A 17,214-nucleotide genomic window follows, 5' to 3' on the forward strand; every position below is an offset into this window, starting at 1 on the left:
TATGTATGTTTGACATACAACCAACTCAAATATTCTATTTTGTTTCGATTTCATTATTTTTGTAAAATGAAATGTCAAATGTAATTAGGATTTATTCATATTGCAACTTAAACAGTGGGTAAAAATAAACCAAATAAGTAACTGAATCTGACTAGGCTTGACTAATTATTCATTTTAGTTGATCACGACATAATCTTCTTGCTGATTGTAGAGTGTATATGTGACACGATCTGCTCCATGGAGGCCAAAGGAGGCAAATTTGAAATTGAGATGAAGGCAAATATATGGAGTAAAAAAACAATGAAGGGTGAAGCATATAGGCCGCCTCCTTCTTCATTATAGTTTGGCGATTAAAAAACACACTTGAAATATTATGAAAATATGTAAGAAATACTTACATTTCGTTTCCCTCGATGACAAGATCTCGTTAATACTTAGGGTGCCTTAACAAATCTGTAAGTTAAAATAACAAAAAAAGTAAATTTATACATGCCTGTAACACAACGCTAATTATCTGCATCATTTTGAACGTGATTTTTCTTTTAATACATAACAAAATAGTTTAAAATAGTAGAATATTTGCTACTAATAGTTTGAACAACAAAAAAAAACTCCATGGACTTTATTGATTATTGCTCTATTAAAATTATACAATGATTCATGTTGTGAAACAATATTGCGGTGTTCATGTTCGCTAGTGACAGTGTTTTTAGAAATATACGGAAGATCACGAGACTGATAATAGGAAAAAAGTATGCAACTAAAGGTTTAAAAAAGTTCAATTCAAACACTTTGCTGATTGCTTTTTCTGATACTAAGAATCTTCACAAAGTGTGTCTTTTTGAGCAAAAAGTGAACTCAATCCACGATGACGTATCTGTTGTGATTATTTGGGCTACTATAACTAATTTTACCATGTTTGTGCTAAATCAGAATAGGCAGGGTAATAACCATTTCAAAACGATCCAACACTAGATTAAGACCTGAAACTCCTACTCAGAAAAAATAGGTCAAAGAATATTAACCTAGTAATATTCAGAAGTATACACTTGTATGCATATGGTTTTATATTCTAAGTCATATTCAAATTGATTTCTGTCTTACGCAAACACCGTTACAATTCATCATTACAAGTTCGAGGAGATTATTACGGTACATGGGAGTGTACCTTCCTTGAAATATAATAGCGTTAATAAGCGGCTATCTTTAGACTTCTTGACATAAATTCACTGAACTTTCAAAGCGTTAAGATCGTATCTTTGAATCACCTGTCATCAAAGATTACGAGATACGAATATTGTATAAGAAGTAGCAAGAAATGCCTTAATAATGTAAGGTTAGAATAAGGGAAGACACGTTCGTCCAAGCAAGAATTTGAGATTTCTTTATATCAATGAACACTAAGATGTATTCTTTCACTTCAAACAGATATACTTTTTATTTTCTACAGTTTTTCTTGATTTAAAAATCATTATTGTGCTCTTTCTGAAGTTAATTGGCGGGAAACATGAGTCACGAATCCGCGAATGTGAAATATTGTAATTCGCGCGCAATTCTTGTTGCGTGACGTTGCGCAAACCTGCGCAAATCCAACGCAGTCGAGTCGCATTCGCCAGCAAACGGTGTAAACCAAACGAAGGTTTGCACTCAGAATGCTACTCAGAAATTCTGCACACTAAAAGCAGATATTTTGGAATCATTGGTGCAAAAATATTCAAATTAAAACCATGCACCAGATGCAGCTTTCGCAAGCGTGAAAGTCTTACCATTTAAAATATAAGGACGTTTTGTGCATAATTTGGACATTTTTTACTAAAATAATTGATAATTTTTCACTTTTGACAACATTACACGTGACAAGATAACTCGAAAAATATACAAGCAAAAGGAAACATTTCTGCACTATCGTTTAGAGCACATGAAAGTCTAATGAAAGTTTTATCATATTTTCAAAAGATTTGTTTTAAACTAAAAATATACACCATTATCATGATTATGTACAACTTTTTTCTGAAAAACCGGGATAATTTCCAAACAAATAAAAAAACCTATACTTTATGAAAATCTAACTGCTTTTTTTTACTCCGAACAAAACTTTGGGCCAAAAAGTGTATTCGCGACTCATTTCCATTCTAAAAAAAGTATGAAGGTCCATTTTCTCTAACATTACTCTGCCCAAGTACGAACTTATTTATGTCCCATTTAAGTATCATGATCAGGTATTGACAGGGTTAATACTTAGTATATATATGTAAATATATATGTAAATGCAATATACTCGTATCCGAAATTCCCCGAAGCACTGTACAACTCTATTTTGCACGTCATGCTTTACAACGACATGAGGTCAAATCTCACTAAGATCTTGCAATCAATAACTGGTTACACACAGATGAAAGACACGGGTATCTTTAAATCTCCAAAGCACTGTACAACTCTGTTTTCACGTCCAAATAGTCGACAAATCTAATATCTATATCAAATTAATCAGGGAATCATCGCAAACTTAAATTAAGACAGTACAAAATCTTTATTTTTATACACCCATGAAATATGATTAGTACAATGTACCTAAATTGATTTCTTGATATGCGTAATTAACATAACCTCTTTTGTATTTAGACTCGACTGTCATTGTCACTTAGTCTCATAGATCATGGCTTAAGGGTAGACGAGGTATTGTTGGTCGAAGAAACATAAAATCGATTTTCATTATCTAGATCAATATGTTATTGAAAAATAACACCTTGATGTTTTGCAAAAGTTCATTCTACAAATCGTATACTTTGTAAACTTGCTTAATTTATTGTTTTTAATGAGTTATGTACATTTTACAAAAGTGTTGTTGTTTCAGCCCTCTTTACAACGTAACTCAAGAACCGCAGCACCTATAAAAGTATATCTGTGATATTTTAATTCTTCTACACGCTCGCCATGAATTGAGCAATGCAGTTTTTGCCAAAGCTCACTACCATTCGTAAGGTGTTGTGAACTACCAAATCACAACAGTTTAAAATAGTTAATAACCTTAACTGACTCTTCTCAGTAGAATAGAAAAATAATGCATCGAATTTTCATCATGGGTTTCACTTAGAGCCAAGACTTGTTGGAATAGTGATTGTAACAAATTCGACATACTACACGGTTGTATAACTGTATTCGGTTTTAAACAAAGTTGAACACTACTGGCGCTCTTGATCTTAAATCTTGTTTGCATCTTTACAAGGGGTAAACATTTGTATAATAACATTAAAATATCAGAAAATGAGTAACAAATAGCACGAAAAACAGCTGTATTGACAAAGCTGAAGCCCCATTCAACTAAGTAGGCCTACATAAGTTCTCTATTTAATTAGAGATACCACAATTTCGTGTTAATTTCGTTCTGATTTTCTTGAAATGTTCAGTATAGTCTTATTATCATTTTGAACAACATAGTTAAAACTTGCTTCAGCAATATTTTTATTAATCTAAATATAAATGTTTACGTTTTTTTTTTTAAAATTCACCAAATATAAAAAAAACATTATCTATAAACCATTATCTATTTTTTGAAAAAGTAATTTAAAAAAAGATACTGACGAATTGATTTTTGTTATGTTATCCAAAAATATACACTACATATTAACCTAAAAACTCACCTGTACTGATTGCCGCAGTATTTAAGCATCTTTGTTTATTCTTTCATCATGATTCAGGTATTCTGTTTTGTATTTATTTTGTATATTTGTAAAGTGCTTTGATCATGTTGATCAGCTCCTTGAAATGCGCTATAGTAAGTGCTTTTTATTAATATTATTATTATTAATATTCGAGTTCAGCATGCCCGATTTAACAAAAAATAAGTTTGTTGCCAGCATTTACGCATTGGGTGTAAAGTCGACATGGTAATGTGATTTTATGCTAATATAAATAAATTTTATGCTAATCGCGCTAGCTCACTTATACGTTGTGATTGGCTAGTCGAGTTCATCCTCTGAAGCGCTGGACCGTAAAATTGTGCAATGTGGACCATTGAATAAGTTTCTTATGTCATGAAATAAAAGGAATAGCTCATATTAATTGGCTAAATTAAACTTAAAATATATGTAAATAGCGCCCTCAGTTTTCACACAAAAATACAATTTATAGAATAAAATATACCATAAAAAGGCAGCAATGTTTAATAAAGAAAGTAACATCTATGTTAAAAATAGAAAAAAGGTATCATGTGTATATTAGTATGATAACTGTTGGTATTGTCCCGGATTAGAATTGAAAATTATCTTATGTTTTGTTTGAAAAAAAAAAACTCTACGACATTACATGAGCCATTTGTAGCATATGAATGTCCATGATGAAATGTAGGCTATACTGTTTCGATTTAAAAGGCTGATCAAATTTTGTAACAATACCTGAAACCAATATAGCAAAGATACTAGGACAATTACATGTATATTTACCAAACCACCGCTCGCTCATGATCTTACGGCTGTCGTTTTCAATGCTACACAATTAATCACCCACCAGACGTAGGCAACAGATTGATCAGCCACAACTTGTACTTTGATTCTTCACCTAACAAATCAACACTACTTCTTTCAAGACAATCAATTATTTGATACAATTCATACAAAAACGGACTGACATGTAAACGTAGCATTGTCACTATATTTCCTTTGAGAACGATAAACAAATACATCTGGCGATATAATGACAAGATACAGTTTACTGATCTAAACCTGATAAAACAATTGCTCTGAGAAGCAATTAATGCTACTGGAGCACTGATCAGAGTATGTATTGAAGACACTATAAAGAAATCCGTTCTAATATTTCACATAATGTACAATAGTAAAATGTGACCGTACAGCACGAATGAGCCGTAAATGTCCTCAATTGTATTCTGAGTTACAGTGTAAAATGGGCATGAAGGTCATATCCATAGGTATTTCAATTTGGTGCTACGTGTATCTCATTAAATGAGGTACACGTAGCACCCAATTGAGGTACCTATGAATACGACCTTCATGCCCATTTTACACTGTAACTCAGAATACAATTGAGGACATTTACGGCTCATTCGTGCTGTACGGTCACAAATATAATCAAAGTATATCAAAGATTATAAATCATTAAATGGTAATTGTCGAGTTGATCTTAATGGCATTGTATGCAGTTTGCAATACATTAGCTCAACAAGTAAAAATGCTCGTACTAGGATTGCTTAAAGACCTTTATTACTTCACCAACATGCTGTAATTCCTTGCAACCTGTTGAGAACATAATACCCGCCGTGAAAATGTAGCAAAAATTACTGGTTGAAGCCTTTGCAATAGGAACCTCCGATTAAACCTGCATGACGGCATACAAACTGTTTTATTGAAGTTAACGCCGACAATTCTGACCTAAGACATTGCTATGATCAGAGATTGTTACAAGAGGCTCTGTGGAGGGATTGATTCAGTCATATTTTTCTCCTTACTATATTACCCCACAAATTCTTAAATTCTAACAAGTATTTTCTGTGTGTCATATCATATTGGATCATATTGTGTCACAAATGCATAGTTTCTTTGTTTCTACTTACACTGGCCATTTAACAACCAAATTAAAGCATTTTCCGTACTTTTTTTACAATTTCCTGAATTAAGTTATCTTGGTGATCCTGGGATAGATAAAAGGGTTTTTCTTTATTGACGGTATAAACTGTACTGTAAACACACTCGTAATAAGTGTCTGGATATTATAATTCAGATTTGCGTTATTACTTACTATTTCGTTACCAGTCATAAAAGGTCAATTGTGTGATGAGTATTAGTTTAATTTCCTTTTTACATAAACTCTTTGGTGGTCCCATGACGGATAAAGGACGGCGTTAACTTCCCAATCCAATGAATATATGAAGATGTCAGATGTAAAAACCTATTAACGCCATTATCAAACGCCTGTGTACAGAATGGTTACGTATCAGTGTTTTGTACTACAAGCTGTATATAAAATGATTAGTACCCATCCGTTGTCAATGATGATCGATAAGACTGCCACATCAAAATGCGACATTGAAGATCCACCTAATTAATAGTTTAATAATATTAAAGGTCAAAAATACACTGTGACATTTCAGGAGGATTCAATTTTCCACTATAGACAATGCAACAACAGTTTCAGAAATACCAGAATATAACAATATAGGACAATTGAAATATACTGCTCACAAAAAGTACCTGAACACTTAAAATAAAAGCAATATCTTAACAACACTAAATCTAAATTGCAATCGATAGATGGAGAATTTTGTTCTGCGTACTTTGATATCCTTTTCGGCACGATGCGATTTTATTCCACTAAGCTATACTCATTTGAATTGACAAATGATCGAGTTTTAAAAGTGACAAAGTTAGCTATTTAGTCCTTCAAGGTGATTTCTGCCACCTTTTTGTTACGGGTTCAGTAAAGCCTAACGCATGGACGCTCATTCCGCTGTGATCAATATCTGCGTGTTTCGAGGGAAAAGTCAATGTAATTTGTCACTTTTGACAAACTCTCTCTCTCTCTCTTTTATTCAAATTGCTATAAAGTGGTATCGTACTGAATGAGGAATCAAAATACGCAGAACAAAATGGTCTGTGTATCGACTATTTTATTTTGTAATTTTATTTTAGTATCTTTAAGAAAGGGCTTTTGTTTTAAGTGTTAGGCGCAGTATCGTGTCTCCTAACATTTACCGTCTCTGATGTTCATTGATTTTTGACTACAAAAATACTCTAGCCATAAGCAAATATTTACCTTGAAGTGACATTTAGTATTCATAATATCGACCGGATTCTGTACGTTTAGGAATATATATTATTTTAAAAGCCACTATCGTGTTTCAACAAGTTCCTTTGTATAATACATTTGTGCTACAAACGTAACTAGCAACAACATCTCCAAAAAAAGTAAATCCACCCTTAAATAATGGTCATTATTTAAAAACGGGCTATTGTATTATAAAATCTGTAAAATGCGTTGGAAGCAGAATTTATATCTGCGCATTTTGACACTTCATTTGATACGATATTCCAGAAAACAATAAAACACCAGTCAATTTAATGCAGTGAGGTCCAGATTTGAAAGTTGCACTTACAACAATACAAAAACACTCAGATATCATTACACAGATTTCCTTCCATTATACTGAATACAAATCAATCGAATGTGCTGCAATTTTCAAATCTTGGGTTGCATTGATTTAAATGTAAGCTGACCTCAATATTTTTTTAATCAATTGCTACAAATGAGGTGTCAAAATGTGCAGAAATAACTTCTGCTTCCAACGCATTTTACAGATTTGCAATACAATAGCCCGTTGTTGAATAATGGCCATTATTTAAAGGGGGTAATTACTTTTTTGAGATGTTTATATTTATATACAGAAACTGATGATACCGCCTGATTGTACGTCATATTTGCAGTTTACAAATAAGCGGATAATAACCAGAGGACTATTCAGTGGCATACGTGGAACTTAGTTTCTGAAGAAATAAGATATATTACATGTATCTCCAATTACAAGTGTGGGTTTTAATAAAAGCATCGAACTATTAAATGATAATTGCATTTGACGGTTTTTTGTCGATTGACGTTGTTTTTTAAGGTTATGGAAATTTTTGAAGAAAACAGAGCTCAGAAATTGACATTAATCCAAATTTTAACTTTCGTTTTCACCAAGTTGAGTCGTTTTATGATGATTTTTTTTAATCGTTTCATATATGAGAGTATTTTATTTAGGTAATGATTCGAATTAATTATTGTGTGATGTGCCCTGAGTAAATTTGATTAGTTATCTTTGTTAACTATTCTATTTCATAAGACATTTTAGGGAATCCCCTCTCATGCATCAAGTTGATCAAAACAAATTGAATCATTCTAATTTTGTATAGCTGGGAATCCCCTTTCCAGATTGTTCATTGTGTTGCATCATATTGGAATTCCCCACGGCAAGTGATATAATGTAAAAGGTTAATGTTTATAATTATTCTTGGGAATTCTTTTTTATTTATTTTTTATTTATTATTATCTTTACCCAGGGTATGCCCGAATCAGCTTAAAGCTGTTCTAACCGGGGCCCTGCAATATACAATTAAGTTACAACAATATTAAAAGACACTCATATAAAATATAGAAATTATACATAAAAACACATTTAGATATACAAACAATTATGGCACGTAATTTCATATAATCATAGGTATATACAACTTTTAAAAACATCAAATCATTCTCGGATTACATCACATGGTAAAGAAGTAAACGGCTATTAATAGAATGGAACTTTTTGTTTAGTATAATGAGAATATGATGTGGGCTAGTAATATTGTGCTTCCAGATTTGATTTGATTTGATTTGTTCGGGTTTTTGACAACCCTGGATAACCCAAGAAAGCCTCTATTGAAGCTTATTTCCATTGGGGTCCATTTGAACACCGGAACGGGTTGGGAACAGTCAGGGGTTAACACCATACTCTTTTCGAAACTGGCTGCGAGATACATGTACAGGTATGGCTCTCTGTACACGGGACCGACGGCTTAACGTCCCCTCCGAAGGACGGAGTACTTTCATGATTCATTTACCCAATTCTAAATGAACCATGGGAGAGCGGAAGTCTGAATTTAATCTACAGAAGTTGCCAATTAATTTCAGACTTTTTTTTCCAAGTCAATATCTCAGCAAATCGCCACCGCCGGGAATCGAACCCAGGACCTCATGCACTAAAGGCAAGTACCCTAACCATTGCGCCACGCTCTCCTCACGCAGTCCATTTCCTTTAAAAAAGGAAATTGAGAACCAGAAATATTTTATCTAGTCAATGTACTACTACATCCAGTGATATCAGAGAAGATTTAGAATACGTCATCCAGGAAAGGAATATATTCTTCTGTCGATTTGCTGAAATCTGGTTTATGAAACAACACTTCTGTCAATGTAAGTGGAAACAGGGGGACAACTGCAATGCAATGCAGGCCTGTTTCTCATTAGAAATTTTGTGTCAGGTGAAAATAGCACCATTTTGGAGATAGTCAACTACGGTATGCGAGGATTTTATGCAAAGGATATAAAAGTCTTCAATGGACTTCGAATCAACAACAAGAAGAACGCTGCTGGCTAAGAGGCATTATCATGCAAACTTTCATAATAGATGTTGCATGTATCAATATATATGTATCACTTTTGATTAAAAGACTTAGATATTGTTAACTTAATTAAACAGTGTGTTTTGTTGTGCATTCTGAAGTGAACTTGGGAAAAGGTGTTTTTGGCCTTGTGTCAATAACGACTCGTAAAAATTGCAATACAGTTTGTTTCTCGTGGTCTATATAACCATTTATGACAAAAAGGTCTAAACGTTTTCCCACTTTTAGTAAGAAATTCATCGGGGAAATTCAAGATATTCCTTCTGTTATTGTACATATCACGTATGTTATTATTATTGGGACTTTTCAGACGTCAATAACAATGCTAAATAAGACCTGCTCTCACAAAATGAGCACAAAGTTGACAAAAAAAATTTCTGAGATATTTGAGATTTGAAATCCTTATTTTATACCCTTTAATATTATACATACATATTATAGACGAATCCAACGAGCCAAGCCATGGTCAGTATTTGGTCACCCATGACTGGGTCCCCGCAGCACCAAACTGGTGTTGTGACTGCCCAATTGGGTGGATTAAAGCCGCTTAAAATTCGATGTTAGATTCTTTTGTGTTGTACACTGTCATCATTCTTTTGTCTACGTGTGACACGGGTGATAGAATGCAGTTTAAAATACCCTCCAAGGCCGCATCATTTCACATTTTAGGTCAGATGTAGCCGACGGGGACCCAAATATGGCTGCCATTGAGGTATAGGAATGGCTCCTTACTTTGGTCTTCAAAAATCAATATTTATTTCAGAATTTCTTTTGTTTTCCATTGGATTTTGTCATGCCATCCTCTACATTGTGCTCATTTTGTCGGAGCCGGTCACAGATATAAAATCTTAATAATAAGTTGGCATTTAATAACAGGATAAGCTAAAATATCAATACAACATAACACATTAAAGAAATCTAATAAATTTCTGTTAAGTTGAAGTCTTATACATATTATGGGTATGCACTCACACCGACAAAAGGTCAGACTGAACCATTTCCACAAAATCACGCTTATAGCGTTCAGAAAACAGACTTGCACACTTGAAAAGCATCGTAAACTATCGTAGACGCCACATTTGATCAAAGAAGTCACAACTCACAAAGCACATTTAACATCAAATGGATCAACCTGGACACACAGGTTTGAGTAAGTATGCTTTGTTGAGGTGCGAGAAATGTAAGAGAAACTAAGTTCCATTTCACTATTGGCTTCCCAAGTTCATTGATCATCACGGTGAACTTAAGTGCATACCTATGGGGAGGCCTCGTAATACATAACATTTCACTGTATCTAGACCAAAAAAACAGCAGAAATGTATGCCTCTTTTTGCTGTTCATCTGCCCCAAGCAAAAACTACATGTGATGCATAGTATGGCGGTACAGACCTTATCAAGAGAATTGTGGACAATTGTCGTGATGAAACGCTATAGCGAGAGGCACACATGCAGTTGATAATGGTGTTAGTGAAATCATATTTGGAGTGAATCTCCGTCCATTTAAAATTGATTACATGCACCTCTTTTAGCAACAAGATGGATGTCCCTTGAGTATTATGTCCTAGCATAAGTGGAAATATGTGACCTTTTAGTTAATTTTCTTCCTATTTTTCAGAACTATATAATTACACGTTGGAATCTGCTCTACTAGTATGTAGTAGGGTCAGATTGAGGGTTAATATCGGTAGAAATAATTAGAATAAAATACGCTCCTATATACCTCTTGGTAAAATGTTTATATTACTGTAAAAATGTACATCAAACTATTCATCTGGTCACAAGGACTGACAAAGTATAGTTTCTACTATCTACGACTTATGGTTACGGAAATATAAGACAAAAACTTGTCAAATGTCAACTACACATGGTCAAACGTTAGTCCACACTTTTCGGAGGTACATATAGAATTCTTTTTCTAATTATAGAATCCTTCCTCACGAAAACCCTAAATCTTACCATAATGTGAATTGTGATGGTTGGTATATCTTTCATCGCGCGAGTAGCAGCTATCTACCATAAAAACAACCTCATAACAGAATAATTATGTAAATACATGTCCATATACGCACATATCTTCCTTTAGCCTCTTGTAATGCTTCAAGAAAACATCCTTAGTCAACTTCTTAACAACCCATTAGATAACCTTGTGCAAATTTGGGTATCACTTTTCTAAATAAGAGTGTCAGGTGTGAAGATGAAAATTATGACGGGTGCCCAGTGGGCACCCTTGGGCAGTGTTTTAAAACCAATTCAACGTAATCGTATGGTTATAAGGATTCTGCAAATACACTAGGTCGATTTAAAATGGTAATTCCGATAGAGACAGCCCGTCACCCTTAGGTTACGCATTGCTTTCTTGCCCTGCGGGACGATTACATATTGGAACTGCATAAATAAAGAACTCGGGCAATTATATTATTAGAACGCCGTTAGTAAATAACTCAAATATGGGCGTCAAGGCCGCTGGGCCGGCAGGCCCGAGGCCGAAGACTCCCATAGCTTGTTGGTTATTGTTTTAGCGCTAATTGTTTCTTTGTAGCCCTGCAGGGAAACCTTAACCAATATTGTGTGTTTTCGGCCGACACTTCGCCAACCTTCTCTATACCTCATTGAGGCATTTATCAAGTTACTAGTTTTTATATTCTATGGTGTCAAAATATATTTTGACCAGGTTGTTATTATCGTTAACTGTTTAAAATGTATGTAATACTAAAGACGGGTACGACGTTAATTCATTTGTGACAAGCTGACTCTCTGCCAATGACAAATATTATTGACAGATCCCAGATGTATGTGCTATACTGAAGCAGGTGTCTAATATATCATGAATTAAAACAGAATTCATGGTACATCAGGCAAGAAGCGCATTCCCGTGTGTCATTGGGAATTCACACAACACACGGGTACAGAATAATGTATTAACACTGATTGAACACATCGTTTGAGGCTGGCGAAATAAAGGTTTGTGTTATATAGGCTAGGCAGTTTATAACAATAACTGTCATTGGTAGAAAACTTCTACTTGGGGCAACATAGCAATATTTCTATGTGTTAGCCCTCGAAACGTTTGATAACTTCTAGATATGAATTCAATATTTACATTTGGGATTCTACTATTACACTATCTTCTTGTTCTTGTTCTGGTTATCGTACAATGCCCAAAGTATCATCATTAATTTTATGTCAAGTTAACATCCCAATGACACAGTAACTTAACTGTTTAAAATACTTATTATCAACAATTGGCTCTTGTAATGAATGATAAGATGAAGTAAGACACACCTTTAACGTTCTAAAACTACTTGTTTCTTGTACTGAATGATGATAAGATGAAATAATACAAACCTTTAAATTTCTAAAAACTACTTAACTTATTTAATTTCATGTTAGTTTAAACTCGGACCTTTTTTTAACATGCTTACTTGACAGTCGCAACATAATGAATTCAATACAATGTTTGAGGCTGAAAAAGGACGACAGGGAAATCATCTACTTGAGAGTAACATAAGGAAGATTTATATGTGTTCGGAAAACAGGAGCGACGCGAAACTGCAGTGATCTAGATCACAATATAATAGAAATGTTGATATAACAAATAGAATGGGTTGATCATTACTTAACCTTGCTTCTAGATATTTGGGAATCTGCTATTACATTATCTGCTTATTTTTCTGAGTCACTATAGTAAAATACCAACAGTATCGTCTTTCATTTGAGATCAAATGAAGGTTTAACTTAAAGATGCAATATTAACGTAAATATTTAAAATACTTATTTTCAACAATTGATTATTTTACAGAACAAAATAACACACATCTTCAACGATCTAAACACTACTTGCAAATGCAGTAGGTGGAGCTCGGCTATTTGCCTTTCATGTTAGTTTAGACTTGCCCTTTCTTAACATGCATACTTGACGTAAAGTAAATCCATATAAAAGCTTTGCAATAGGGATTTAATGGCTAAAAGTCTAAGCAAGAAATGCTCTCATCAGAACGTTTCATAACAAACACTTCACCATGTACAACGACGTTATTCTTGGCAAACACTGCTATTTAACTACGAGTGACAAGCGCGCATAAAAATTGTAAGTGGATACTACAAACATATCTGGGTGGCAAAGATGGCTTTTTATTGTATCGGTCATTGTCCGAGGGCGGCTCGTGATTAGCCAAGAGACATACGATATGAAAATGGCAAATGGACAATATTAGATTAGAATTGTCAAGTCATTTCTAACTAAAAGTGTTTCCAGCTTACAATTCTTTCTTTAGTTAAGATTTATTCCATAGGATTCCTCATACAAAAGAGATAAACAATCAAAACTTTGATTCTATAGATGAGTTGACCTCAATGTTTATCAACAAAGGCAAAGGACTGGTATATCTTTATGCTTGAGTGAACCCCATGCAACCACTATACTGTTCATTAGACTTATTGTGATGTGGCGGGAGCTTTAAAAACACGAGCCCTGAACAAAATATGATGCTCGCGCATACTGCCAGGCAAAAAATAATGGAAATTGTGATGATGCGTGCGCATACTGTCAGGCATTGACGTCAGATGTCAACTCATCTATACATATCAAATGAAAAAATCAGTTTCAAGGAATAGATGGTGTAATTTCTACTATAGCGTAATCATTAAACTTAAACGAAATGCTTATAAAAGTAGGTCTGATGTTGGTTAATTTATCATGACTTAGTGGTGTGAATTGACATTCTTGACATTCCCAAAATATAGCTATAAATCATAAAATAATCCAGGAACATACTGATTTACAACCACCTGACACTTAAAAAAGACAGCTATTCAGCAGGATGTCCTAGATTTCCGACATATCAATCTTGAACGTCAGTGATATTAAAACAAATTCAATCAATAAGGAACTACTTATTGAAAATCTTCAAACACTCTGCACACTCCAATTTTTAACAGTTTGAATGCTTATTTTGATCACTTAATTTATTGATTCCTAACACTCAATTGAAACTGTAGCGATGTGCAAACAAAATCTGTCGATCCTGTTTACAATGTAGAGCTACTATTTATATAATGCAGAATTAAACTAGGTTCTGGTATAATATACAGAGTAGTTATCAAAATAAGTTTTAGATTGTGCTAATAAGTGTAACGCGAAATACGACATTGGCTAATCAAGATTCAAATCACTTTAGTCTTTAGGGACAAATTCAATGTTGACCTGTTTAATAGCAATAGTCAGATTTATTCTTCGCAAGTGACAAAGTAATGAATTTGTAGTTCATTCGCTAGCAATTAATTCAGTGACTATGAGAAAAGTTTTTAACACAAGTCTCCACATACATGTACATAAATGACAGCCAGTGAAAAAATTTCACTGACCATCCAGGATTTGAACCTGGGACCTTGGATCACCGAACCGATGCTCTACCAACTGAGCTAATGAGTCAGATGGAGAAGAGCAGTGATGTTATTATCTATAGGCCTTCAGTTCAATACCCGCCCTCTATCACATCTTCTCAGTTGGTAGAGCATCGGTCCGGTGATCCGAAGGTCCCAGGTTCAAATCCTGGATGGTCAGTGAAATCATGGAAGAAAGAGATGAGAAGGAACCACAACGACTTCGATCGGCCAAGTTTTAATCCGCTTATCTATTGACGCATGAAAAGAAAAGCTATCAATGGTACTTACTTTCATGTATGATCCATTTACCGCGATCGATGCTTGGCAAAATCATTACTGGAAAAAATTTATAACAAACCCATCCACGAACAAACAAACGCTACCCAGAAGTAAGATTATGAAATTTCACTGATGCTCTGAACATGTATAGTAGCTTTGTTTTGGGATCTACAGTCAAACTGTTTTCTTGATCGTGTTGTGTAGAAAATGTCCTATAAAACATCGAAAAGGTAATCAAAATCGGCCGTTTTTTTTCTGAGTTTCATCTTTAGCAAATAAGGTAAGATTTTGGTGACTTTTTCGATGAAAAATAGATGTAAAATGTTCTTAAATAATGCACAATGTTCCGGTTGAGTCCGGTACATAAAACCTGTTTAATTTAATAGTTTATATGTGTATAATCGTAACTAGCTAACTCGTTTCAGTGCCAAAGACTGCCAACTCTGAGAAAAAAGTCATCAAAATTCGGGAAAATTGGGCAAAATGGAAGAAAAAGATGTAGGCCATCAATGACCGATGATCACGTCACCAAAGAAAATCCTATAGGGTGCTTGCACGGAAGGTCATTAGTTCAAATCATCCTTCACACACGCTCCAGAAGACATGCAAATACATGGAATACAATACCAATCACCTATTTAACGCGGGGTATTGATCAAAGTAAATCCTCATGAATAACAATGTCAACTAAATGTCGGTAAAGGGAGTGGACAAAGTGAATGCGTTCGTTGTGGTTCCTTCTTATCTCTTTCTTCCATGGTGAAATTCAGTGACTACTTTGACAAAACAATATCAAATTGGATTAATTGCAATATCAAATTATGTGCATTAAAATTACGTGCTTTATTGCATTTGAGGGCAATATCTAGGCAGCTTGTTAATAAACATCTCAAAAAAAGTAACTAACCCCCTTAAATAATGACCATTATTCAAAAACGGGTGATTGTATTACAAATCTGTAAAATGCGTTGGAAGCATATTTTATTGCTGCACATTTTGACACCTCATTTGCAGCAATTGACTAAATATTGACGTCACAGCGTACATTTAAATCAATGTAACCCAAGATTTGAAAGTTGCAGTAAATTGTATTGATTTTGTATTCAGTGTAATGGAAGGAAATCTGTGTAATGATATCTGAGTGTTTGTGTATTGTCAAAATTTGTATGAAAGTGCAACTTTCAAATCTAGACCTCACTACATTGAATTGCCCGTTGTTTTATTGTTTTCTGGGCTATCGTATCAAATGAGGTGTCAAAATGCGCAGAAATAAATTCTGCTTCCAACGCATTTTACAGATTTGTAATACAATAGCTCTTTTTTTAATAATGGCCATTATTTAAGGGGGGTTAGTTACTTTTTTTGAAATACGTGTTGATGATGTCAACACTATTATGTTAATGAAATTGAAATATATATTATGTTAGTTTAGTTACGCTCACCTGGAATGTTTTCGTTGGATCTCTGTCTTCAGATGGGATAGCCCATCTGCTGAAGACGTTTGTCGATCTAGCGAAAACTTTCCAGGTGAGCGACAACCAGTATAGTATTGAAGTCAAAATTGTTTAATTGTTTACTCACCGCCGTGTACATGTATATTCACTCGTATAATTATGTTTATATTATTCTTTTCTGTTTCCTGTATCGTCAACTTATTTTACCATATGTAATAAAAGCCACAACATAATACACGTACTTCAGGATTTTCAATCCGAACGACCCGATTAATACGCACCGGCTTAAAATGTACTTGTGCAATTACGTTATTTGTTCAGGGAAAACGGTACGCTATGTCAAACACAGAAACGGAACGTATTACAAAACCTGTGACAACTGCAAGTGAAGCAAATCAAATCATGTATACACAGTTTCCAATAAACAATTACTTCATCAAGTCAGACAACCTAAGCATAAGTGAGATTCCTAGTATGATTATCTTTCTTGAATAGATAGCTTATCGCTAGCTGCCAATCAGCAATTAAACTATAAATACAGCCCGCAGATTTTGGTTAACTTAACACGTCGACCTACATCAGGCAACGGTAATAATAGGCGTGCGGTACACAGTTGTTACGAGTTGTTGGTTGTAAATGAGCCATCAGGAGAGGCTACACACGCTTAATTTAGTACATAGCTCAAATGTAGTTACACGAGAAAATGCAGTCATACTACTTGACTCGGGTTATATGATAATTTTCTGGATCATTGTCTTTCAAAACAATCTCCATTGTCCAGGTCAATTGTCGTCAGTAGAACATACAGTATTCACAATAAATAAGGTCGCATTTCATGAATCATAATCTTACAGCCAAATTCGTTGTTGATTTCAAAAACCATGTGACCTTTAAAAATAAAGTTAAGTAATCTGTAATGAAAACACCAACATTCATGAACT

The 17,214-nt window shown here is 34.1% G+C and overlaps 1 long non-coding RNA gene across 1 annotated transcript in view; it reads right to left on the reverse strand.

Annotated features, from left to right (window-relative positions):
- LOC140167286 (uncharacterized) overlaps positions 1-17,214 on the reverse strand; it is a 180,843-nt gene that overhangs the window by 43,707 nt on the left and 119,922 nt on the right. The window contains exon 3 of the long non-coding RNA XR_011861022.1: positions 399-453. This is a non-coding gene — a long non-coding RNA (uncharacterized lncRNA). The remainder of the gene's footprint in view (positions 1-398; positions 454-17,214) is intronic.

The sequence above is a fragment of the Amphiura filiformis genome, chromosome 13, assembly GCF_039555335.1.
Source record: "Amphiura filiformis chromosome 13, Afil_fr2py, whole genome shotgun sequence".
NCBI lineage: Eukaryota > Metazoa > Echinodermata > Ophiuroidea > Amphilepidida > Amphiuridae > Amphiura > Amphiura filiformis.